At 43.0% G+C, this 26407-nt stretch overlaps 1 protein-coding gene across 1 annotated transcript in view; it reads left to right on the top strand.

Annotated features, from left to right (window-relative positions):
* LTK (leukocyte receptor tyrosine kinase) overlaps window positions 1-26407 on the top strand; it is a 251737-nt gene that overhangs the window by 109060 nt on the left and 116270 nt on the right. The window lies entirely within an intron of this gene.

Consider the following 26407-nt stretch of genomic DNA (forward strand, 5'->3'; position numbering starts at 1 on the left):
GGGGTGTCTTAGTGTGTAACTATTGATTCTGTTAGGCATTAGTTTATAATACCAAGACAAACTTATAGGGAAAATAAAGCCATTGTAATCAAACCAGTTTTCTCTGATAACCTGCCAGTTTAACCGTTACCAGTTTTCATTTTTAGCCTGCTATATTTGAGATACCCGGCTTGCAGTATCAGCCATGATTTTTCCATGGTGGCCGTACAACCAGCAACATCAGATGGCAAGGGTGGCAGAGAGGAGGTGGCAGAGGAGATGACAGCTGTTCCTGGCATCTTTCCAGGCACAGGTCCAAAGTCAAGTGTCGGTACAGTCCCAGTGTCAGAGACATAGGTACAAGGCCCACAGGGAGTACAGGCTCAGAGAGCGTTACCTCCAGCTTACAGAGGAAGAGGCAATTCAGAGAACCAGATTCAATAGGGCCACCATTGCTGACCTCTGTGAGCTGTTAAGAAATGATCTTGAGACCCCCACCCTGAGGAACCATGCTTTGCCAGTGGCTGTGAGGGCCACCACAGCTCTGTCCTACCTGTCTACTGGAAGCTTCCAGCAACTTGTTGGGGTTACCACGGGCATCACACAGTCTGCCACCGGCCATTGTATAGATTCCTTCTTGCTTGCTCTGCTCAGGCAACTGCATGACAATGTCACCTTTCCACGTACCCTTGAGCAGAGGCAGTAGACCATGAGGGAATTTTATGGCATTGCTCAGTTTCCTTTAGTGTTGGGGGCAATAGACTGCATGCACGTTACCCTTAAACCACCTGGGCAGAAGAAGAGAGCCTACAGGAAGAGAAAAGATTTTCATTCTATGACTATCCAATCTATACAACCCAACACCAATCCATATATTCAGGGATTGTCAATATTCAAAACTTACAATATTTAGACCTCAGCAGTGATTTTTTTTGCACATAAGGCACTCACCCTGTGACTCACTGGAATTGTCATCTGTCTATGCAGTTTTTATTCTATAACTCTCACAACTTTTTTCTACAATTTTTAAATATATAATAAAAAGCACATAGCTTTATTTATGCTGATTAGCTAAACGATGTACGGACCCATACCAACATGGCCCATGTTTCGACATGCTGCGTCAGGACTGATCCTACAAAGCAAAGCAATGCTATATTACAATTGTATAATACAATGTAAAACTAAAGACAACTGCCCCCCCCCCCAATTTTTTCTTACCTAGCAATTTGTCTTACCAGCTTATAATCGAACGAGAAAACGCCCAAGTTCCGACCTAAATCGGGAGATGGACGTTTATCTCACAAAAACGAATAAAGCGGTATAATCGAAAGCCGATTTTTGGGCGTTTTCAACTGCACTCCGTCGCGGATGCAGACAAAGTTTATGGGGGCGTGTCAGAGGTGTGGCGAAGGCGGAACTGGGGCGTGGTTATCTGCCGAACAAAGATGGGCGCATTTCAGCGATAATGGGAAGAAAGTATGCGTTTTTAGCTAGAATTTAGGACACTTTTCCTGGACCCTGTTTTTTCACGAATAAGGCCCCAAAAAGTGCCCTAAATGACCAGATGACCACTGGAGGGAATCGGGGATGACCTCCCCTGACTCCCCCAGTGGTACCTAACCCCCTCCCACCACAAAAAAATGATGTTTCACACATTTTTATTTTCACCCTCAAATGTCATACCCAGCTCCCTGGCAGCAGTATGCAGGTCACTGGAGGAGTTGTTAGGGGGTGCAGTGGACTTCAGGCAGGTGGACCCAGGCCCATCCCCCCCTACCTGTTACAATTGTGCTGCTTAATGCTTATTAGTCGTCCAACCCCCCCAAACCCACTGTACCCACATGTAGGTGCCCCCCTTCACCCCTTAGGGCTATAGTAATGGTGTAGACTTGTGGGCAGTGGGTTTTGAGGGGGATTTGGGGGGCTCAACACACAAGGGAAGGGTGCTATGCACCTGGGAGCTCTTTGACCTTTTTTTTTGTTTTTGTAAAAGTGCCCCCTAGGGTGCCCGGTTGATGTCCTGGCATGTGAGGGGGACCAGTGCACTACGAATCCTGGCCCCTCCCACGAATAAATGTCTTGGATTTATTCGTTTTTGAGCTGGGCGCTTTCATTTTCTATTATCGCTGAAAAACAAAAACGCCCAGCTCACACATTGTTGAATAAAACATGGGCGTCTATTTTTTTCGAAAATACGGTTCGGTCCGCCCCTTCACTGACCCGTTCTCGGAGATAAACGCCCATGGAGATAGGCGTTTTCGTTCAATTATGCCCCTCTTAGTGTATCTACAGTCATTAATTCATTCAAAATGGCACCCAGACTCCACCCCTCAGCTTTAAACCCTTCCTATCCAACCACAAACTGTCAAATTACTGACCACCAATCAATTTCCAGGTTCAACCCACCCGGAGCCAATGTACCCAATTGGAAATCCACTGTTGTTCTTTTAAATTTAATAAAGTCTCACTGTTGCCACCCTCACAATCCAATTCTACTTTATCAATAATTCTTCACTTTATGTCACTGGGCTTATGGCCTATCTGCATCCAATACGAGACAAGTGGGGCAGTAGACACCTTATATACTATGCGAGACTTATGTTCATTGAGTCTGAACTTGATCGATCTACTAAAATGTCCTATATAAATAAGTTCACACAGACATAATGTTGCATAAATGACATTACTTGAGTCACATGTAGAGGACGTTCTGGGACTCAAAACTCTCTGATACTTGTTCAAAGACCACACTGAACCCCCTATGGTGTGTTGATACTGACAACTCCCTCATCTAGTATGCCCAGGCACATGACCTACAGTCTGATAATCAATCCACTTATAAGATAGAATCACACCTATCAATTTCCCCTTTTGATAGGCAATCAAAGGGTGCTGTTCAAAGCACCAATGCAAAGAGAACACTTCCCAATGTTTGTCTATCAAAGCAGTAGCTAAATTAACTTGAGATGTAAATGGGAATACTGCCACCAGTCTGTCCTCATGAGAGCTATTGCGGTAAGTAAGCAAAGCCTCCCTGTGACCACATTTCGCTCTGTACTAAGCTCGTCTGATAATCCCTCTAGGGTGACCATGCTCTCCAAATCTAGAACTCAAATAAGCAGCATGTTTCTCAAACTCCTCATTAGTAGAACAGATCATGCGAAGCTGCAGGAACTGACTAATAGAAAAACTACATTTTAGTTTGTAAGGGTGACAACTACTAAAATGAAGAAAGGTATCACTGGTAACCTGTTTGCTATACAAAAGGTTTTAATTTGAAAGCCTGATCTTGCCAACCTAGCATCTAAAAAATTGAGCCTATATTTATTAGCTGTCATTGTAAATTGCAACGAGGGGGGTCAATCCATTGATCCATTAAAGAAATGATTGTAACTCAGTCTCATTACCCTCTCACAAAAAGAACACATCACCTAGGAACCTAACCTTCCATTGCCCCATGTAAGCCGCATTGAGCCTGCCATGATGGGAAAGCGCGGGGTACAAATGTAACAAAAAAAAACAAACAAAAAAAAACCTTCGCCAATGGCGTATAAATTTAAACCAGCTAGATGTATAGATATGCTATTCCTCAAATTTGGCTACAAATAATGTGGCCACCGAAGGGGCTAAGGAAGCACCCATTGCAACACCTTGTTTTGTTCATAAAAAGAACCCTGAAACCAAAAACAGTTCTTCATAATTACTAATTCTACTAAAGACATAAAAAATTAGTAGAAATCCTCTGTGCCCCCTCACGGTGATCTAAAGTCTCCCGGTGATGTTCAATGCTTCTGTTTGGGGGATCTGGATGTAAAGCAATTTAACATCCAATGACACAAATATAGTAGAAGCAGACAATTGCATATTTTGGATATCACATAGGAAATGAGTAGTATCTTGAATGTAGGAGACCATTTGTTTAGCCATAGGGTTTAAGAATATGCCCAAAATTTTACTTAAGGGCTCCAAAACCATGTTTCGTAATGAAACTATCAGATGTCCCAGTGGACAATATAAATCTTTGTGGACCTTAGGGACATAATCAATTCTAGGAGATTGGGTTTTCCTTCTATTAAGGATGTCACACTTAGGCGGTTTCATGATAGTTCATTCATCAATTGAGTAGAATATGGAATGTGTTACCTGTACATATTCAGAAAGTAAATAATTATCTCATTAAATTTTGAAGACTCATCATTTTAACAAATACTTTGGATCTACTTTATAAGAAATAATCTTTTTGTAAGTCATTGTTTTTATAATATATGTAGATATAGGATTATTAATTTTTTTGTTATGTAACCCACTTTGATTCTCTAGTTGATATAGATATAAATGCTGGAATGGAGTCAAGGTTACTCCTTGTATTGAACAGTGTTATGGTGCTATGCACTGTTGCTAAGGCAGATTCAAATTGATCTCCAGGCATGGAATAGAGGGCCGTACTTTTAGGGGTCCTTTTACTAAGCTATGGTAAGAGGACTTGCGCTAGCGTCAGCGCGAGTTTTTGATGTGCACTGAGGCCCCCTTTTACTGCAGCAGGTAAAAGGCTGACCTTTTTTCTGGAAAAGAAATGGCCCTGCAGTAAGTGAACCACTTGATATGCAGCCATTTTGGGGGGAAGCATTTAACCACCACCCACTGAGGTGGCGGTAAGGCCTCCCGTTCTAATCCACGGTAACCAGGCAGTGCTCGGCACTGCCCAATTACCACTGGGTAAGCACTACAGCTACAAAAATGGAAAATATTTTTGTAGTGGTAGTGATGGCGCTTGCTGGGGGGTGGTAGTTCCAGATTGGCATGCGACAAGCCTGTTGCCATGTGCCAACCCTTTAGTAAAAGGGCCCCTTGGTTAGGGAGAGTAGCTATTATTAAAATGAATATTATATTTGTTTCAATCATTGCCAATTTCTATCCATTGTAAGACTCTGGGGCAGTGGCAATGCTTAATCTCCCAATTTATCTGGAGTGGTAGGCGTCCAAGAGTTTCTCACAAGGTGCTAATGAAACATAAAGAATTGGGAGCGCCTGATCTTAAATCTTACTATTTGGCAATGCAGATATGACATATTTGGAACTGGAGGCCTTGTGGGGCACTTAAACCATATGTACAAAGTGAGCAATCATATTTAGAGAAATTGCCTTTGTATGGGAGTTCTTGGGATTCCTGGCAAATCTCCTGGGCTAACACAGTTGATCCCTTAATTAGACATATTCTTAAAAGATGTGGCTGAATCCAAGATGGCGATGGTCTGAGACGCACTACCAGACGCGTCTCACTCTCCTCCATACAACGCTGTAGCGGCTGGCTCCTTACCTGATCCTCGCTATGGGGAAACGGAGAGGTAAAGTCAGGGAGAATCCCTCTCTCACTGGCGGGTCTAGCCAGCTTTGACAAGCGCGACTGGAGGACTTTGGAGTCGCACTGGGTCCCGGGAGAGTTTCTACTCCGTCTCAGGAGACTGGCGCTTTGGCGTTGGCCGACAGTGCAGACGGGGCTTCCCTGAGCCCTGTCGAACGTGCGGCTCCCCCACAACCAGGAAGTGGAGGCTTTCTTCAGAGCCCTTCCGCCCCAGCCCAGAGTGGAAATCGGAGTGACCAGGGAGGGAGCCTGTTGGAGCCAAGTGAAGATCATGGTGCTGCCAGCCTAGAAGCCCCAGAAATGACATCTTCTCCTGTGCTGTTGTCCCAGACAGTGAGTATTCTGGAGCAGGCTGCTAAAGCACCGCTTCCTGTGTTGACCTTTGGGAAAATGGAAAAGCCTGCCGTAGTGACCCTGGAGTCACTTTGGGACTTAACCTTTGCAGCACATGCTTCCCTACAATCTTTGGTGGTTAAAAATGCGGCAACTATAAAGTCTTTATCAGAAACTGCACTCTCTCAATTGAAAAAGACTGATTCTCAAGCCAGGGAAATTAAAGCTCTTACCGAAAAAGCTTTAAAATTGGAACTTGTGGGTCAAACACTAATTAAAGATAAGAACTTTACCTCTAGACAGTTGGAATATCTCGAGAATCAGTCTAAAAGATTAAATTTAAGGCTGATTAACTTTCCCAGTTCACCTTTGATTGCACCTGTTCAGATGGTTAAGAAATATCTTATTGAAAAACTGGGTATGTCAGATACCTCCCTACCACCAATAACTCGTGCTTTCTATTTACAAACTGATCCATGTAAGGAATCAGGGGAACCTCTCCAGGATGGTAGGGAGTTGAATCTGACCTCCTTTTTGGAGTCGTCTCTTGAGGTTGTAACAAAGCGGGCAACTTTATTGGTCACATTTGCTTTGGAAATGGACAGAGATGCAGTATTGAGGCTCTCATTAAGACACTTGGATTCAAATTTTTTGGGGTCTAAAATAAGAATCTACCCTGATTTATCTAGAGAGACTCAAAAAAGGCGTAAAGCCTTTTTGGCTTTGCGCACAAGAACTTTGGCAATAGGAGCTAACTTCCTATTGAAATTTCCTTGTATTTGTAGAATTCTATTTCAATCTAAACAGTTTCAATTCTTTGACCCTAAACAATTGGAGGAATTTTTACTAAGTAGGGAAGAAGTAAATGTAGTGGTATAGCCCCATATGTTCACTGTTTAACAGACATGAAGGGAACACCCGGGATAGGCGCATCATTTATTTGTATTACCTTAAAAATTTCTTTTAGATTAGTATATAATCTTGCATCTTGGATTATTTCTTTAATTTGTGGTCGATAGTCAGTGAAACTTGAATTTAAGAATTTCTATTGTTATATTATGTATAATTTCCAAGTAGTGTATTATCACTCATAATTGTAAATTTATGTTTGTTAAAAAGCTTAATTAAATAAAAAAAAAAAAAAAGATGTGGCTCATATCTGCTAAGGGAAATTTTGGTACACAGTGGCGTTCTTGGTACATGCCGATTTCTCTGTTATGTGGTAGTGACGTTACCTGTGGGTGACCCCTACGTATCAGCTTTTTGAGGATGGGTGTTTCAATTCATTTGAAACTGATGAAATATTTCATCTCCCATGCTCTGACTTTTACATCTATTTGAGATTGTGCCACTATTTATCTTCTGGGGTATACTGGACGGTGGTCCAGAGGGACAGAAATGCATTGGAAGTCCTCTGATCTAGACGGGAATCCCTGAAGGGATTAATATCATGCTTTTATAAGATTATCAAACAGTATGAATTTTCCAAGCTCCTCTATATATAATACAATTACAATACAATTTAATACTTCTAACCTGCGATATACCCCGAAGAGTTCAATGAGGTTTGCAACAAGAAAAGCTAGGCATACCCAGCAAGGTACATCACCAAAAAGAAAAAGAAAAAAACAGAACTTTTTAACAAATATTTTAACAACAGAGGGGAAATTCCTTTAACTGATATTCACTGTATGGTCTTGTTAAATAGAAAAGTCTTTAACATCTTTCTAAATCAGAGATAATTCTGCTCAGATGTTAAAGACAGAGGCAATGAGCTCCACCATAAGAGAAGCAAGAAGCAAAAATTCTTTTGTATCTAACCTTCTTGGAATGAGGAAAGTGTAACATCATAGAAGATCTTGCAGAAGCCCTGGAATTTCTGGCAGGTAAATCAATCAGTTGAAGCATATAGTTAGGAGCTAAACCAGATACTATTTGATGAACCAATGAAAAAAAACATTAAAAACAACATGGGCCCTAACTGGTAACCAGTGAAGTCTCACAAACCCTTTCAAACTTAGAAGATCTATCATTCAAACACATCGTTGTGTTTTGCAGTGTTTGCAATCTTTTTGGAATTTGATCATTTCCCCCTATAAAAACTGAGTTATAATAGTCCAGGTAAGCAGGCACCATGGACTGTATAATCAACCTTAAAGAAGCATGATCTAAATTATAGAGGCATGGGATACAGACGGGATTATCTGTTTCTGACCAGAGGTGGCAAGAGATAATTTGTTGTACTAACTCTTATTCTATTTCAGCTCAGTTACAAGAGAATGGACTGAAATTGCTATTAAGCAGGATTTCAAAGCAAATCCTTTATGTTGGAAGTATTGGGTCCTTTTTACATGTGTGGTGGGAATGTTTGATTATTGCATCCTTTTGGTCATATGTTCAGTCTGAATTTGTTGTTATTATAGGGAGTGACATTACTTTTACTAAAGAACTTTGCAGCTTGGAAATCTGCAGATCCACTTTTCACCACAAGATGACGCCAAAGACTTGCATTTTACTTTGTAAAATGGAACAAATGGCGGCTTATAGCAGTGGTTCCCAAACTTTTTCGGTAAGGCACCCTTAGTGTCTGAGAAATTTTTTTGCAGCACCCCCCCCCCACACCACATAGGTCTCCATCTTCCCCCCGGCCACATAGGTATCTACCACCCCCCTCCCCCGCTACACATCATGTCCAGTAGTCCCTCCACCCTTATGTCTAACATTTCTCCCTCTTTGGCTCCTCTCCCCTCTCCATGCAGCATCTCATCCTCCCCCTTGACCCCCATATACAAGATTTCACCCCTTCCTCCCTCTCCAACTCATGTCCAACACTTATACCCCTCATTCCTCCTGCAGCATCTCTCCTTCCCTCCATCACCCCACCTACAATTCTCCCTCTGTTTGAACGGGTCCCTGGCAGCGACAGCGATTCCCACATGGTGCCTGTAGCTAACCCAGAAGCCTCCCATTGGTTTTGTGATTTTTAAACTTGCCGTTCCTACAGGGACAGGATTAATTGTGCTTACCTTTATCTCTTTCTCTCTGCTAGCTGCGCACAAAATCTTTCTTGTGACAGAGGACCGCTGTTTTCCTGCCACACATGGCTGGGGGCAAGATACCGATCACATATCAGCAGTGATTGGTCACCGCAGAGCCTGTCTGGTGCCTAACAGGGTGATCTTGATTTGGAAACAAAGAGCCTCACTCTTTGCTTCCTAATCAGGATCACCCTTTTAGGAGCTAGACAGGCTACATCACTCCATGACCAATCATAGCTGAGTTGTGATCGGTAGCTTGCCCCAGCCATGAAGATTTCCTGGAACTCCATACAACTTTGTTTAAATATGTTGACATTTAAGTAGTGTCTCGGTGCTTGCCTGTGAACCTCTCATCTGCCCCACGACATCCCTCTGAGTTTGCCGCGGTGTACTGGGGTGCCATGGCGCACAGTTTGGGAAACACTGGCTTATAAGGAACACAGATTGCAGGATACCAGTAGACACTGGACTTTGATACAAACTTATTTGGCTTCGAGAGTGGGAGGAGGAGGGATGGGAATAGGTGGGGGTGGGGGAGGAGTTCTCATGGAAAAATGTATTAGCGCGTGCTGTTGTGTTCTGCTGCACTGAATAGTATATTTTGCTATTCAGCCTAATATGACTAATGAAAAATATTATTCAGCTGAATACAAATACCGAATATGAATAATGGGCATTGAGCTTTAACATAACAAATAATAAAAGAAGCAACGTGAAATTAGAGATCAAGAGTTTGCTTCAGTAGGATTTAGCACAGTACAGCCCCGGATTATTTGTAAATTTAAATCAGTATTTGGCCGAATACAAATAATTTATTTGTTTGTTACATTTGTATCCCACCTTTTCCCACTTATTAGTAGGCTCAAAGTGGCTTGCATAGTTCCGGAGAGGTGGTTACAGACTCTGGTGTGAACAAATACAGTATAGGGGTACTATTACAGTGACAGGTTCAGCTATTTGAGGCCAAATCGAATCGCTTACAAATACTTGGTGCAGCTCTAGTTCTTTATGTGTGTTTTTTGTTAATAAACAGTCAAGTAAAAAATAAACAAACAAGGAATGAACCAAAATGCTAGTAAATTAAACAGTGAACCACCTTCCCACCCCCACTTCATGCTGTGATCCACCCCTTCCCTCCCCTCCCATCCTCCCTCTGCTGTGACCCTCCTCCACCTCCATCCACACCTAAGGACCCCTCTGCCCCTATTTATGTCCTCCCATCCCCCCAAAAGGTATGTGCACTGTGGCACAGAGGTGCAGCCTACAGGTAGTACCTCTCTCCTCCTCCTCCTCCTCCACTTCTATTTCCCTGGCTTCTTCCTGCTGCAATGCAGCTGCTGGGGTGCTGGGTGGCTGAAGCGTCTCAGGTGCTCTCTCCTCCATGGGGGCTACTGTCTGCATTGATGCACAGATAGGCTGCCTCCTCACAAGCTCCCTAAGGGAGTCTGTAATAGAGGCCAGTGAATTGGCCTGTCTGTCTGCTATGTTACTCAGGCTGTCCAAAGCATATTCCTGATGCTCCTGATACATAATCATGGAATCCTTCCATGCAGAGACATCTTTGACCAGCTGCCTGGTTAATTGGAGTATGTCTCTCTGGTCTAGCCACCACTGCCCGGGATCCATCTCATCCTTCTCTACATCTTCTGGCACTAGGGGGTGCTAGCTCTGGCAGGTTGACTTCTCGCTGTGCCTCTGCAGCAGGTGCCTGGGGTTCCTCATCCTGTGTCTGGCCTTCTGATGGTGGTGAGGGTCCTGAGGCCTCCGGTGGTGGTTGTACTGTGGCCTGTGCCTGTGGTGGTGGTAGGGGCACTGTGGCCTGTAGCTCAGGGGCTTAGGCCAACTCCTACTCCTCCTCAGCAGCCTGAGCCCCTGCAGGTGGTGGTCTTGGTTGGCAATGTATAGGGCCGTGACTCACCTGTGTGCAGAAGAGCAGATGGAACATATATGAGACATCTTGACATGGCTGCTATTACTTGTGGCCCAGCAAACTTGGGGTTCAGACTGCTAACAGTTGTCTAACCCTAACCTCACCTATCAATTTGTGCTGCTGTAACAGCAGCATTAGTCAACCGTATGCATTTCTGACAATGTGCACTAATCTGCTTAACCTCTGCACACATTTCCCCAACTACCTGTGACACTTATCAAGCTGACTATCATGAGAAACACCCAAAGGAACATATGTCATCAGCAAAAGAGCGAACATGAAAACCATAATCCAAAACAATATCCACAACTGGCTTAATATATGAACTAAACAACAACGGTGATAAGAGGGCGCCTTGAGGTACTCCAAACAACAGTGGTTTAGGGTTAGACAAATCTGACCTACAAGTTCTGCCGAGTTCTACCTTCCCGATACGATTCAAACCAAAGCAAAGCTGTACCAGAAATACCATCTTCAGCCAATCACATTAACATAACTGAATGATCCAAAGTGTCAAATGCAACACTCAGATCTAATTACACTAGAAGAACATCTGTTCCTTTGTCAAGATATCTCCAACATTCATCAGCTTTATCTAATAAAACAATCTCAGTGACATGACATTTTTAAAAACCTGACTGATAATCAAAATCCCATGAGTTTCTACGAAATCAAGCAATTGAGTTAGAATAACATTCTCCGAGACTTCAGACAAAAACGGCAAATTTGTCACAGGTCTATAATTCCAGGTACAGTTGGATCTAAAGTAGCTTAAGCATTTTTTTCCAAGCACTAGGAAAAAGACCAGATCTCAATGATTCACTAATGCATTTTCCGTATGGGTGGTATATTGGTGTATTAGGTCTGCCCAGTGTAATATTTATTGTACAATAAGGTTCTGAGTGTGTTTTTGGACAAAGTTGTGCATAGTGTTTTGTAGTTGAGCGATTGTGGTTAGTATATGCTTTGAGCAACCACTTTATTCTTTGACATATGATACATATCTAATATCTAAATTTAATAAAAGGTATTAATTCTGACTTTTATTTTTATTTATTTATTTTTTCTGCGTGTTATCAGACAATTATGGATTTAAGCTCCACCCCTGGCCCCACCCCTAACCCCGCCCCCTTTAGCCTCCCCAAACAGTTGGGCCACCGAGCGCCTATGATAGCAACAGCAAATGGATTTGATATGCAAAGAAAAAGGACCATCCTTTCGTTACCTTGTTGCTGTCCTTTCCTTTGCATCTTCAGAGAGCATCTGTTAAGCACACACTGACTGTATGAATCAGAGCTCACATCATGCTGCCTTGTCTGACTTCGGCAGAATCCTAGCAATAGATCTGTGTTACTTTTCAAATTGAATTTCCTGGAACTGCCAGTCCCTGCCAGGAACCCCTCCTAATCCCATCAACCAAATAACAGTCAAAGGAGGAGTTTTAATGTTTGGATTTTTACTAGAGGCAACAAGGGTTGTGGAAGTCAAATGTGTTTTGTTGTAAGGAGGATTCGATGCAGCAGAATTTGGTCTGCTGTAACAAATACTTTGCAAACGTGTTTATCTACCATACTGTCAGGCATACTAATATAAAATAAATTAAACAACCTCTGTATATTGTTGGCAGCATCTTTTTATTATCTAGGAATGTCTCCAGGTTCAGGTTTGATGCCACAATAGCAAGATATTTTCCGAGGTCAAGAAACCATTTTAATTTTAATGCCCGAGGATTCAAGATAGCATTGGAGTGGCACATTTGAACAGGGTGCTCTCAGCTGAGCTAGCACATTGTTTTATTTTTCTGTTCATTAGTTTTCTCCAATATGGGTAAATGGAAGAGTAAAGTTTGGGTTGTGAACCTAATTGCCTTACCGTCTGGTCAGTCTTCTGTTCTGCAGTTTGTGGTTTCTTTGGATGTTAACTGAATTGTTGACTGTCCTTGCTGGCAGTGCAGAAAGAGGAAGCCCCCCCCCACCCCCTCTGCTTGCTCCCACCACTGCCTCCTTGAAGGTGGGGGCAGTTCCAGTGCTAGCTCTGGACAATGACGCAGTAATTATGATATTAGGAAATGGTGCAAGCAGTGTGATTGTGCCAGTTGAAGCTATGGATACAGTTGCTGAGAGGGTTTCTCAGCAGCATAGTTGTTTGGCAGTTTTGGCAACCAGGACAATGGCAAACGCTGTTTCCTTTGTGGAGCAGGGTTTGGAGATCCCATGGAGGACATCGGGATCATGAAAGTTGGAAGAGCCAATAACAGAGACTGAAGAAGGAGGTTTAATTGACAGAAGACGGCATCACGTGAAAAGGGTGAAGCCATAGCCACTCTCTTGATGCACTCAAATCAAAGCAAACTATTGGTCTACACCAAGCCTCGCATAGGCAGTCCTTATTTCTAATAAGCGTATGCTATTGTTTTCGTAACTCAATATGTCGGCAAGCTCGAACTACTGGCTTCAGGCCAGATAATGGGCCAAGCACGTTCCTGCTGTCTCCTGACAATTAAACCTCCTTGGGAGAAACCTGTGGAGAGGCAGAATCGAACGGGGTGCCCAAGTTTTCCTGAGGGTGTCCTCGCAGGACGTCCCTGTGAAGGGGTGGGGAAACCCGTATTATCGAAACAAGATGGGCGTTCATCTTTCGTTTCAATAATAAGGTCGGGGACACTCGAATCTCAACATTTAGGTTGACCTTGGAGATGGCCGTCCCCAGTTTTCGGCGATAATTGAAACCGAGGATGCCCATCTCAAAAATGACCAAATCCAAGTCATTTGGTCGTGGGAGGAGCCAGCATTCGTAGTGCACTGGTCCCCCTGACATGCCAGGACACCAACCGGGCACCCTAGGGGGCACTGCAGTGGACTAACTGATGCACTAACTGAATGGAAAAAGGCATGCAGTGGTCACTAACCACCTCCCACCCTGAAAAAAACAACTTTAAAAATGTTTGTCTTTTTTTTAGAGTATGGGTGAAGGATGTCCTTTGCTATGCCTCTGTTCCTGTGATGGCAGTTGAGGATGTCCTTTGTTATTTATTTAGATTTTGCTCACACCTTTTTCAGTAGTAGCTCAAGGTGAGTAAGACATTCCAAAGTGTGGATGTTTGTGAGAAGGATGTCCATGCTTGCTGTGCCTCTGACACCCCTTTTATTCATTCAGATTTTGGATTACAAGTAGCAACAGTGGGATTTGAACCAGCCACCTCTGGATTGCAAGACCAGTGCTCTAACCATTAAGGCCACTCCTCCACTCAGCTCCACTCCCTTGAAATTTGGCTGTCCCTGTGGGGGGGGGCAGTTGAGGATGTCCAAAATGTTTGAAAGAAGGACGTCCACGCCTTCGTTATGCCTCCGCTGACACACACATACCTCCCCCCTAGGGACCTGCATACTGCCTCCCCCAACAGGGATGGCCAAATTTCAAAAGAGAGGAGTGGCCTAGTGGTTAAAACACTGGTCTTGCAATCCAGAGGTGGCCAGTTCAAATCCCACTGTTGCTATTTGTGATCCAAAATCTAAATAAATAAAAGGGGTGTTGGAGGCATAGCAGGCATGGATGTCCTTCTCACAAACATCCACATTTTGGACATCCTCACAGAGACAGAGGAATAGCAAAGGACTCGAAGGACGTCCTCAACTGCCGTTGCAGGGACGGAGGCATAGAAGTATCCAGTGTACCTGAATGTAATTCACCTTGAGCTACTACTGAAAAAGGTGTGAGCAAAATCTAAATAAATAGCGAAGGACATCCTCAACTGCCGTTGCACGGATGGAGGCATAGCGAAGGACGTCCTTTACCCATACTCTAAAAAAAAAAAAAAAAAAAAGACAAAAGTTTTTAAAGTTGTATTTTTCGGGGTGGGAGATGGTCAGTGACCACTGGGGGAGTCAGGGGAGGTCATCCCCAATTCCCTCCGGTGGTCATTTAGGGCACATTTTTGTGGCTTGGTCTTAAAAAAAAAGGACCAAGTAAAGTCGGCCAAGTGCTTGTCAGGGACGCCCTTCTTTTTAGTTTTCATGACATTCCTAATGAACATGCATGAGAGAGATTTGCGTGCTTACTACTTTCATTGCATGCTTACCTTTCTTACGCATATTCATTAGGGATGTCCCGAAAACCTGACATGTTGGTGGCCCTTGAGGACTGGGATTAAAGACTAACCCCCCCCCCCCCCCCCTGATATTGAGCCAGCGACAGGTAGCACAGTTAGCTGCCGCCACCGATGCTGACCCTGGATATTTAATGCCGGGTCATTTCTGGTGACTGGCATTGAATATACAAGGTTTTTTTTTGGCTGGCTCTAACTTAACCGGCTATGTGAATATTCAGCACTGGCCAGTTAAGGGGTCCTTTAACTAAGCTGCGTGGGAAAAGGGCCCTGCGCCGGTGGTAGGAACCATTTTTCCCACACACCAGGGCTCTTTTTCCTGTAGCCAGTAAACCCCCCCAAAAAAATGGTCACGCAGTGAGATAACTCTCACCTGTGGCCATGTGGTGGGGAGCCCTTACCACCACCCATTGAGGTGGTGATAAGGGCTCTGGCAGTAACCCGGTGGTAACCGGGCAGTGTGCGGCGATGCCCGATTACCACTGGGTTACCGCTGCACTAGCCATTTCCGGGGATTTTCTTTTTTCCCCCGGAAATGGTGCACACTCGGGGTGGGACTACCGCTGCCTGCCGCTGGCTGAATATGGGGGGGGGGGGGGGGTTAGTCTTTAATCCCAGTCCTCAAGGGCCACCAACAGGTCAGGTTTTCGGGACATCCCTAATGAATATGCATAAGCATACAATGAAAGTAGTAGGCATGCAAATCTCTCTCATGCATGTACATATATAAGTACATAAGTGTTGCCATACTGGGACAGACCAAAGGTCCATCAAGCCCAGTATCCTGTTTCCAACAGTGGCCAATCCAGGTCACAAGTACCTGGCAAGATCCTAAAACAGTACAATACATTTTATGCTGCTTATCCCAAAAATAAGCAGTGGATTTTCCCAAGTCCATTTTAATAATGGCTTATGGACTTTTCTTTTAGGAAGCTATCCAAATCTTTTTTTAAACCCCACTAAGCTAACTACTTTTACCACATTCTCTGGCAAGCATTTAATTACACACTGAGTGAAGATATGTTTTCTCTGATTCATTTTAAATTTACTTTGTCACTTCATTGCATGCCCCCTAGACCTAGTATTTTTGGAGAGAGTAAACAAGCTATTCATATCTACCCGCTCCACTCCATGCTGAATATTAGCACTTAGCCGGTTATGCACTATTTAATTGGCCAGGAGCCATTCCTGGCTGGTTAAATAGTGCTAATTATCAGGCCGTAATGATTTAGAGGGTTCCAATTACATATTAAGTTGTCATTCATCAAGGGTGTTTCCCATTCTATGACTGTAGGAAAATTCATTGATTGTCCCTGAATAATCTGTGGACAGTTTCAGAGTGTACTTTAAAGGAAAAAAGCTGTAATTATATTCTGGCAAAAACCTGAAGGGATGTTTTTTGTTCTATATCTGGGTACTCTGTTTGAGATAAAGTAGGTAAGCTTCAGTAATGCCCTTGTTTGGCTAGGAACAGGCATAGAGAAAAATGGAAGGGGTGGGCTTAAGGTGTGGTCCTCATCACAAGGAGACTGGTGGTAGAATAGATGCACACATTGGGGCCCTTTTACTAAGGCACACCGAAAAGTGGCGTGTTTTGGACTAGCACAGGTCCAGTTTTCAGTGCACCTGGAAAAAAGGCATTTGTTTTTTGTGGCCGAAAACGGACGTGTGGCAAAATTAAAACCAGCGCCTGTTCATTTTCGGCCTGAGACCTTACTGCCAACCATTGACTTAGCGGTAAGTCTCAAGTGCTAACCGGACGGTAAGCGTCAGCGCACATGAACTGCTGATTTACCGCCGGGTAAGCGCCACAGGGTAGACAATAGAAAATATTTTCTACTGCGTGTTTTGGATGTGCCCCCAAAATGGAATTACCACCTGGGGCACGTGGTATCCGGGCAGTAGTGCCAATTTGATGCACATTGGATGCGCATAGGCACCTACGCAACTTTGTAAAAGGGTCCCCTGGTATTCCTGAAGAATGCCAGCCCTAGTAAGATGCTGAGCAAGGTCATCTGGTCAATGATAGTGGCCACAGGTTTAATTTGAATTGATAAGTTATTTTTGCTATGTTTTTTAGTTTCTTTTAATATACATTATGTACAATGTAGTATGCTGTAGCATTCCTTTTGAGCGATTGCGTCCTGCACTATTTCAAGTGGCATTCCTTTCATGTTTCTCTTATAATTTTGTAAATCGCTGAGATTTGGCTCTGCCATGAATTGGTGATCAATCAAAATCAAAATAAATATAAACATAATGCAGCAGCTTTATCGTTGGTGTTTAAGAATCATAATAATATTAACTGGTCCACTGAGATCAGAGCAGAGAGCAAATCGATTGTAAAGGTATTGCAAGGCTCTGCTTATCTGGGCAACAGCTGCTCCTGCTGCAGTGATCCGTCTTGTACGCTATGTACACAAGTCTTTGCTCCCAATTCCATTAAGAAAATTAAATTGGCTTAACAAGAATCATTTGTTCAGAGGTTGGGGCTATGCAGGGTAGCTCTGTTATTGATGGAATTAGAAATGATTTGCAATCAGACCTGTAACCCGCTGATGGCTTCTGCCGGACTAAGATTTGTCTCCCAGTCTCTGAAGCACTTCTGGATAATGGAGTCACGTGATGTGGAGGCTCATTTTCATAGACTTACAAAGTTGCGTGGAGGCTTATTTTCAAAGCACTGAGTTTCATAGTAACCTATGGAACTCTGTAAGTCTAAGTGCTTCGAAAATGAGCCCCACAGTCACGTAACCCCCTTTGTTCAGGTCACTCCCTGAAAACAGAGCAGGGCCTACTTTCAAATATTCCAGAGCATCATCTTATTTCACTGCAGCCCCAGATTCAAGGTTGTACAGTCTTTAAATAAATAGTCTACTTGCCATAAACATACATCGCTCACTCAGGCCATTCTCACCCCACTCAGGACTGCAATCAGTCTCCAGTTGAGCTGGGAGTGGGTAGCTGGTTCGGAATAGTGATCCAGGGGGGGGGAGGGGTTGGAAGACACTGGCCCATTCACAGTTCCACTCTCTACCGTCCAGGAACCATGCTGCACTCCAGCGGCTTAAGCAATAACTCAACTTTTATTGAATTTTCTGCAACAGGCAGGTGGCGAATTAAATTTATCTTCAACCAGTCATTTAATTAGTGCCTGAATAATTTAAATCCAGACTTCTGTTGCTCTCAGCGGGAACACCTTTACCACTGTCCTACTTGGGGTTATTTACAAGGCTATGTACATATCCACAACACCACCATCCATGTCTGTCCTGGAAGCAAGATGTACCATAAGGGCTATGTTTCTCCTTTTCCAACTCTTTCCACCTCCACCAGGCACAGACCCTTCTGGCAGTCCTCCTTCCATGGATGCATCTTGCAGGGCTACACCCTGGCCTTGAGAAGGCACCTTCCTGCCCTGAACCCCGCTTGCAGGACGCCCCAATCCTCCCGAAGCTCTGGCTCCTTCTTCAGTTACTTTGAATAGGACAATAACTGCTCCTTAATTTCAGCCCAAACTTTACTTTGCAATCCAGGACCCCCTTTCTTCTCACCAGTCACTTGGTAGGGGTTTGAAGGTGATCTTAAGACCTCTAGGCAACCAAAGACCCTGTGCTTACACAGGCAAAAACTTTTATCCCTCCAAACTCCTCCCAGCACTGTCACTCACCCATATGCACTATCTTTCTGCATCTTATTCCCTAATCACGCCCAATGGGCTGGGGTTTCCTCCCACCCAGGGACCTCCCAGTCACTCCCCTCAGTGATTCTCTACCAGGGATTCATTTTCATTAGTAATTCCAATTTAACAGGGGATTACATAAGCATAGCATGACCATAAGAAAATATACCTGGATTTTTTGAAAATTTGACTTAAAATATTTTGTGCTTGGTTTGGTCATATATGATTCTAATTAGACATAAGTTGGAGGCCATTTTGGAAAGGTTAAATGCCACATGTAAAAATCTGCTTTACATGAGTAAATGAGTATACATGTGGAAGTGGCAATTTTAGAAAAGCTACTTCGCACACAGATTTCAAGGGTGTGTGTTCTGAGAGTTGTATGGGCAGACTTTAAAAATATGTGCACTGCATAATTTGCAACAGCAATATATATATACTTCTAACAACTGTTCCTTTGGCATTTAGACCTACTCTGAGTCATGTATATGTGGTGACAGTTAACTGCTCATTTGGACCTGATCTTTGGAGGAGTGATTGAAGGGGTAAATGTGCTTCTCTTTCTGGTGTGTAAAACACATCAGAAATGTAGAAAATGTGAGTTTTGGAGCTTAGATCCTTAATTGGCTCTTCTGGAATTTGCATAATCTAGTACTTAAGAAAATTAACAAAAGCCATGCTAAGTCAGACCAAGGTCCATCGAGTTCAACATCCTGTGTCTGACAGTGGCCAAAAAGTAGATATATTTCCTGTAGCTTATTTCCAGGGATAAGCAGGGCTTTCCCAATTCTACCTGGTTGGTGGTTGATGATTCCCTTCTGAGGGGTACAGAGGCGTCCTTCTACCAACCAGACATGATGTCCTGGGAAGTGTGCTGTCTGCCTGTTGCCAAGATTCAAGACATTATGGAGAGCTGCTGAGACTCATCAAACCTACTATTATCTAGTGCTGCTCATCCATGTGGACACAAATGATACTGATAGGTATCCCACCAAACATGTCAAAAGTGATTTCATGGCTCTGGGAGAAATGGTAAAGCAGATAGGTGTATAGGTGGTGTTTTCATTGATGCTATTATCAAGGGTAAAGGCAAAGGCAGAGAAGGTCACATCCTGGAGATCAGGGCCGTGCCTAGGGTCTCCAGCGCCCCACCTGCAGTTGGCGCCCCCCCTCTCCGGTGCCCCCCGAAAACGATCGCTACACTACCCGCCCTCTTCTCCCCAGATCCTTTTCCTTTTTTTTTTGTTTAAATTTACCTCTGTCCGGCGGCAGCGTAGCATTAGTGAGAAGGAGGCGGCGCTCCCCGCCCCGACGTGTCAGACAGTCTTCCCTTCGCTCAGTGTCCCGCCTTCTTCTGATGTCATTTCTGATGTCAGAAGAAGGCGGAACTGAGCGAAGGGAAGACTGACACGTCGGGGCGGGGGAGCGCCGCCTCCTTCTCACTAACACTACGCTGCCGCTGGACAGAGGTAAATTTAAACAAAAAAAAAGGAAACATCTGGGGAGAAGAGGGCGAGGTAAGCATGGTGCGGCGGGGCGCCCCCCAGAGGATGGCGCCCTCCTGCCATGCTTACTCGCTTACCGTGTTGGCACGGCCCTGCTGGAGATGAATATATGACTGCGTGGATGGTGTCAGAGAGCATTTCAGTTTCTTGGACCATGAGATGATTTTCTAAAGACTACTGAGTAGAGATGGTGACCATCTATCAAAGAAAGGACAAAGTGTCTTCTGCTGGAGACTGGCTAATCTACTGAATAGTCTTTAAACTAGAATAATTGGGGATAGGTGAACAAAAGGCCCCAGGTAGGTAAAAGCCCTAAAGTAAAATGTTAAATACCTTCATAGAAAAGGGAAAAAAAGGCAACATCTGGAAAGCAGTGTATATTAATGCCTGTAGTATGGGAAAAAAGGTTCTGGATCTAGAGGCTGTGATGGAAGAGGCTGATTTGGATTTAGTGGTGGTTATGGAAATGGGATATAGTTATACTGGGTTATAATTTATTCAGCAAGGACAGGGTAGGAAGAAAGAATGGTGGAGTGATGTCACATGTTAAAGATAATGTTAAAGTGACAAAATGAAGAAGCACTGTGGATCAATCAGGAAAGAAGCCATGGAAAATCTATTTACATTGGTATCATATACAGGCCTCTTTCACAGGTAGAAGAAATGGACAGAGATTTAATTGAAGGTATTCACAATATAGCTGTGAAAGGGAAAGTACTACTAATAGAAGATTTCAATAAGCTAGTTGTTGATTGGGCCATCTCTGCTGTGCAGTCATCTCTACAGGGACAACTTGTAAGCCTGCAGGAGTGCTCTCAGATGTGCAGTAGCCCTCTAGTGGCTCCTACCTGGCCTCCCCAGGCTTTTGCTTCAGGAACAACCTTGAAATAAGACTCCTCTGTGAGTCCTGTGACTGGCCTCTATGTTTGGGGCTCCTCTTTCCCTCAGGGTGACCTCTTCATTAACATCCGGTCATGGACCTGCCTCCCCGCTGTATCTCCTGGTAACTGACCCCCTTACCAGTTCTTCTGGTGGGGCCCCCTAGTCACCCTTCTCTGGAAGATAGCACGTTTTCCTCTGCTTTCAGAAATATGCAAATTAGCTGAGTACATGTAAATTCCATTTATTAGAGCTATGCTTCTGTCTTGTGGGAACCTTTCTTTCCAACTATTATTCATTTACTACCAATTCATTCCCTGAGCCCATTTACTGTGGGACACCTGGGTCTCAGGGTATAACAGCCACTACCCCTGGATAGGCCTTCTTTACTCTCCTTAACCTTATGGTCCTATCCTCCACCTCATGGCTGTTTGTTCATTTTAAAAACTTCACAGTTTCAACCTCAGTACTTTGGGGACTTCTTATCCCAGGATTTTCAGCCTGCTTCTCAGTACTTCGGACACACAGTCCAGGCTTCAGGTCTCCAGGTTCCCATCTCTTCTCCTTTGGGCAAAACTCCCTCCTCTACGGAGAGGAAGCTATTTATGAGGTGTCTAATAAACCTTCCCACCTCTTGAGACCTCGCCCCTCTGGTTCTCGAAAGATCTGGGCCTAGAAGTCTCTTCTCCCTCCCCCAGCTATCTCTCTGGAGCTCCCTCTACTGGCCTATGCAAGTCAACACTCTGCTAGATCCCTGGAGCTCCCCCTAGGGACCAGAATGGGCATTTTCCCGGTTTTCCGTGGGAGAGCGCCCTCTGGTGGCCTCCTCAAGTAAGGGCAGACACTGTGTTTATCACAAACTGTTCCAGCAATGGGTAATGAAACCTACATGGGATGGGGCCATACTAGACCTGGTGCTTACAAATGGGGACAGTGTTTTACATATTATAGTTGGTGATCATCTGACATCCAATGGATGAGGTTTATTCCATCAAAAGTAAAAGATCAAGGCTTCAAAAAAAAAATTCTTTGTCAAGATGGGGGAATATCTGAAGGAATTGTTAGCCAGATGGGAACATCTGGGGGAGGGAGAAAAGCAGTGAGCAAAATTGAAAGGAGCTATTTTAAAGGCAATAAGCCTTTTTGTTAGGACAGTAAATAAAAGTAAGAAGAAAAGAAGGCTGCTTTGGTTTTCAAAAGTAGTAGCTGAAAGGGTAAGGAAGAAGAGGTTAGCCTTCATAAACTACAAGAGATCACAGGAAAAGGATACAGGCAACAATATTTAGAAAAGCAAGAAAAGCTGGTAAAGTAGTCAGGAAAGCAAAGATGCAAATGGAAACAAAAAGATCCACTATGGTAAAATGGGGGGGGGGGGGGGGGGGGGAACGATACATTTTGTAGATACTAGTGATAGGAGGAAGTTCAAAAGTGACATTGTGAGGCTCAAGGGTGAAGGGGAGGAATATGTAGCTCATAAGGATAAAGCAAAATTCCTTAACAAGTATTTCTGTGTTCACAAATGAAGGGCCAGGAGCAGGACCGCAGAAGAAAATCACAAATAGGAATGGAAGTATGCTAGACCTTGCAGGACTTTCAGTCGACCTTGTTTGTAAGGAGCTAGCTACATAAAAGATAGACAAAGCAGTGTGGCTGGATGGGATCCATGTGGGTTACAATATGGCTCCAGAAAAAGGAGAACTACTCTAAATAATAATAAATTAGGGCTTGAATGATCTTCAGTAGATTATCAATGATAAAGTATGTATCTGACATCCAAATAATGATAGTTATGAGTGATGCACAGTTTAAGTGAGAAAAAGCCTCAATTACCAAGGAGCACTTAAGTCAACTTAAGGGAGCCACCTCGGAATCATCACGGGCTAAAAACCTCTTAAATTATCATTTCACACTTGAGCCAGATGCTTAAATTTTAGAGGCACTAAGGTGCATTAATCTTGCACTTATCTTAGGACAACTGCAAAGTTGTATCCACCTTCCACGGAAGAAGAGGACCTCGGCTGGTGGGGGTTGGGGTCCCCTGCCAGCAAAGGTAGGCAATGGCGGGTTGGTGGTGGGAGGGGGGTCAAGAAGGTCATCGGCAGGGGGGTTCAAGGACAAATCTACGGGGGCCCAGGCCCCCATGGCCCCATGTAGCTACGCCCCTGAATTTGACGCATGTATGCATGTAGGCGCCTACGTGTCTTAGTAAATGGGCCCCTAAGAGTCTAGAGAGGTCCCAGAGGACTGAAGGACAGATGTGGTCTTTCTCTATGCAAACAGGACGTTAGAAACTAAAGGCCAGTTGACCTCTGTGATGAGTAAATTAATATAAATGCTTCTAAAACAGAGGATAGCGAGGTTTCTGGAATCTAATGGATTATAGGACCTGAGGCAGTATGGTTCACTACAAGTAAGTCTTGCTAGACAAATCTAATGAATTTCTTTGACTTGTGACTAGAGAGCTGAGGCAAGGTAGAGTGATAGATACGGTGCACTTAGATTTTACCAAAGCTTTTGGCATGCTTCTACATAGGAGACTTGACTTATAAATTCATTGGGTGCCGTCAGTATGGGTCCTAAAGTGAGCGACTAAGTTAGAAACTGGTTGGGTAGAGGGCAACAAAGGTAGTGGTAAATGGAGTTGTCTTGTTAAGTAAGTACTGCCGTTTAAATTTGTAGGGAGAAAATTCTGCTATTTACATGTGTAAGTGCTGTTATTTACATATACAAAATCCTGTGTGATGCGACTGTTTTTTGAACATTTATTATAAAATGTCTGTTTCCCCCTAAATGCAGCCTGATATGTATTTTGCAAAAGTCTCTATGTTCAGTGAGCCTTTTAATTGTGTACATCCGTTTTCCCATTTAGGGGGGAAGTTGTCATCATGGGCTACCATTATGATGGGTTATTTTACCACTAGCTTGTGCTGTTTTAGCACAGGTTTCATTTTATGCAATGAGACCTAGTTAACAATAAAATAACGCGTCTTAACAGTAGCCCCCATTGATAACTTCCCACCTTAGATGACCTACATATGGAGTGGAGGAGTGGTCTAGTGGTTAGAGCACCAGTCTTGCACTTCAGAGGTAGCTGGTTCAAATCCCACTACTGCTCCTTGTGATCTTGGGCAAATTACTTAACCCTCCATTGCCTCAGGTACAAACTTAGATCATGAGCCCTCCTGGGAAAAAGAAATATCCAGTGTACCTGAACGTAACTCATCTTGAGCTACTACTGAAAAAGGTGTGAGCAAAATCTAAATAAATATATAAAATTAGGCTTAATGTTTTACTCTGCAAACTATTTCTTTCTGAACTTAAATATGTACAATGACAATCACTTTTTATTGATTTTCAGAGACTGCTGACCAAAGAGAACTTGTTTTGTGTTATACACTTACTCATGTGGTGGTAGGAGGACAGTTTGTTCCACTGTTTTTTTTTTTGTTCTGCATTTTAAAAATAAAACCAACTCTCATAAATCAGAAGGAAATTTGGCTGATAAGAGAGATTCTGGTAATCTCTTACTGTGCTGTGCGTCTGTTCTTATGATGTCATTTGCTCCCACAGCAACCAAACTGTGTTCACAGACACTCAAGTTATTTTGAATTATGTTGTTTTTTTCTGCTTTGTCTTAAGTCTTAAAGATTAAAAAGGACAAATAAGAAGGTAGAAGCAAATTGTGCCCGATAGCCTTTTGCACTCCAATAGACTTGAATTCTTGGAACCTCGAGAGACTTCAATAGCCCAAATCATATTTGTATCTCCATTTAATGCTAAGAAAATTATGGCAGCCCAAAAATAATTGTCTTTTTTTTTCTATAGCTGATGACGTTCCCTCATTCAAATGATGGCATCATGACACACAGATTTATATTAAAGGATTTTAATACAATAATGCCAATGGGAGCTAGTTGGGTGTTGAGTCAGATCTATAAAAGAAGTGTGTCACTGACCAAAGATTTTTAATTTTTGGAAAAAAGAAGGCTACATAAAGTTGTAAGAAGTAAGGGACCCAAATACATGATAGAGAGTTGGGACTGGTAGCTTGCCTTAGATCTTTTCAGGGTGCATAACTGAGGTATCATCGGTAAAGGACCTCTGGTTAGTCAGACAAAGAAATAGATTGTTTAAAAGGAGGTTTCATGCCTTTAGAGCAGAGAATTCAAGTGAGGACTATAAAGCCATTCCAAATTTTAACTTCAGCTGGGGTTGGAAGGAACATTGACATGATAAGACTAGCTTTGGTTTACATCAGAGGTTCTTAACCAATGGTGCTTGGGGTTGTGGGAAAAGGTCAAACGGGGAATGGAGAAGGGTCTTGAAATCTGAGGCAATTTACTGAAACCTTCTAGAAAGAGTGAAGGCAGTTATTGGTAGTATAACTGTGTACTACTGTAATTTTAGTGATGTTAGCACTGTTAGCAGCTAATAATGACATATGTAGCTATCAACAGCCACTAGTAGACATATGGCTTAGGAAGGGGGAGCGAGGGTTTCATTGATCAGATGCATCTTAAGTACCAGTTCCTTACTCCCTCTAGTACCTTGTTTTGGTATGATTTTTTTTTTTTTTTGCATTTCAAAAATTTTACAACAAAGAGTAATCTTTGAAAAGGAAATCAGAAATGTACAAACTACCTCCAAACTATTCAGGCCACACCTTAAACCAGTACAAAGGACTTATTTGTTAAACACCTGGATGCTTTCCCCTCCTTTTTTCTCTTCTTTCCTTTCTCTCTTTTTTTTTTCCTTTCCCACCTGTTGTGTTTCTTGCTTCCTAGGTTTTTCCATCATTGTTTTCCTGTTATTTGTATTCTTTGAAAATTAATAAAATATTTGGAAAATGAAAAAAAAAATGAACTAATTAGCACAATAGTTAAGGAAACAGTTCAGTTACAACAGTCTACATAATTGAGGATAAACCAAGCACACAATCCATAGGAAGCTGGAAATAATGGGAAAAGTTTTACAGGAAAAGAAAATACAATGTTCATTCCCTAATAGAGACCTAACATCTAGGAGCTTGTAGGAAAGGCCATAGAGACGCCTTTCCCTTCCAGAAAAAAAACAAAGTTGCACTGGTTTATAAAATATACAGTTGATTCTGGTTAATTGGGACACATCTGGACTATAATACATTGCCCCAATTAAGCAGCTGCCCCCAAAAAATGAAGTTGACATGTTACCGTTAAAAAAAGAGTCAGTACAAGTGATTGCTAAAAGTCAAAACAATTATTTACTGTCCAAACACAAAGTGGAAGAAAAAGAGACAGTACAGTACAGTTTAATTTCAAATTTTCCTTTTGTTCGGTAACACAAAAGTTGAAATAAAGGAAAAGAAAACATTTAAATTTGCATAAATTAAAATAAAAGTTTCTCATTCAAAAGAGCATTAACTTTGGAGGTACCGATCAAGCGTACCTTGACAAGCTCTCTTCATTGATTGCAGCTGGACAAAATCGGCACAGGCCTCTAGAGAAGTAACCGAACTGCCTACATGAAAAAAAAGGTTTAATCCAGAAATCAATCTCCTGGTATTATGGTTTGTCACTTGTTCAAGCTCAGTGGATTTTGGCACTCCTGTAATC

The sequence above is a fragment of the Microcaecilia unicolor genome, chromosome 9, assembly GCF_901765095.1.
Source record: "Microcaecilia unicolor chromosome 9, aMicUni1.1, whole genome shotgun sequence".
Taxonomy (NCBI): domain Eukaryota; kingdom Metazoa; phylum Chordata; class Amphibia; order Gymnophiona; family Siphonopidae; genus Microcaecilia; species Microcaecilia unicolor.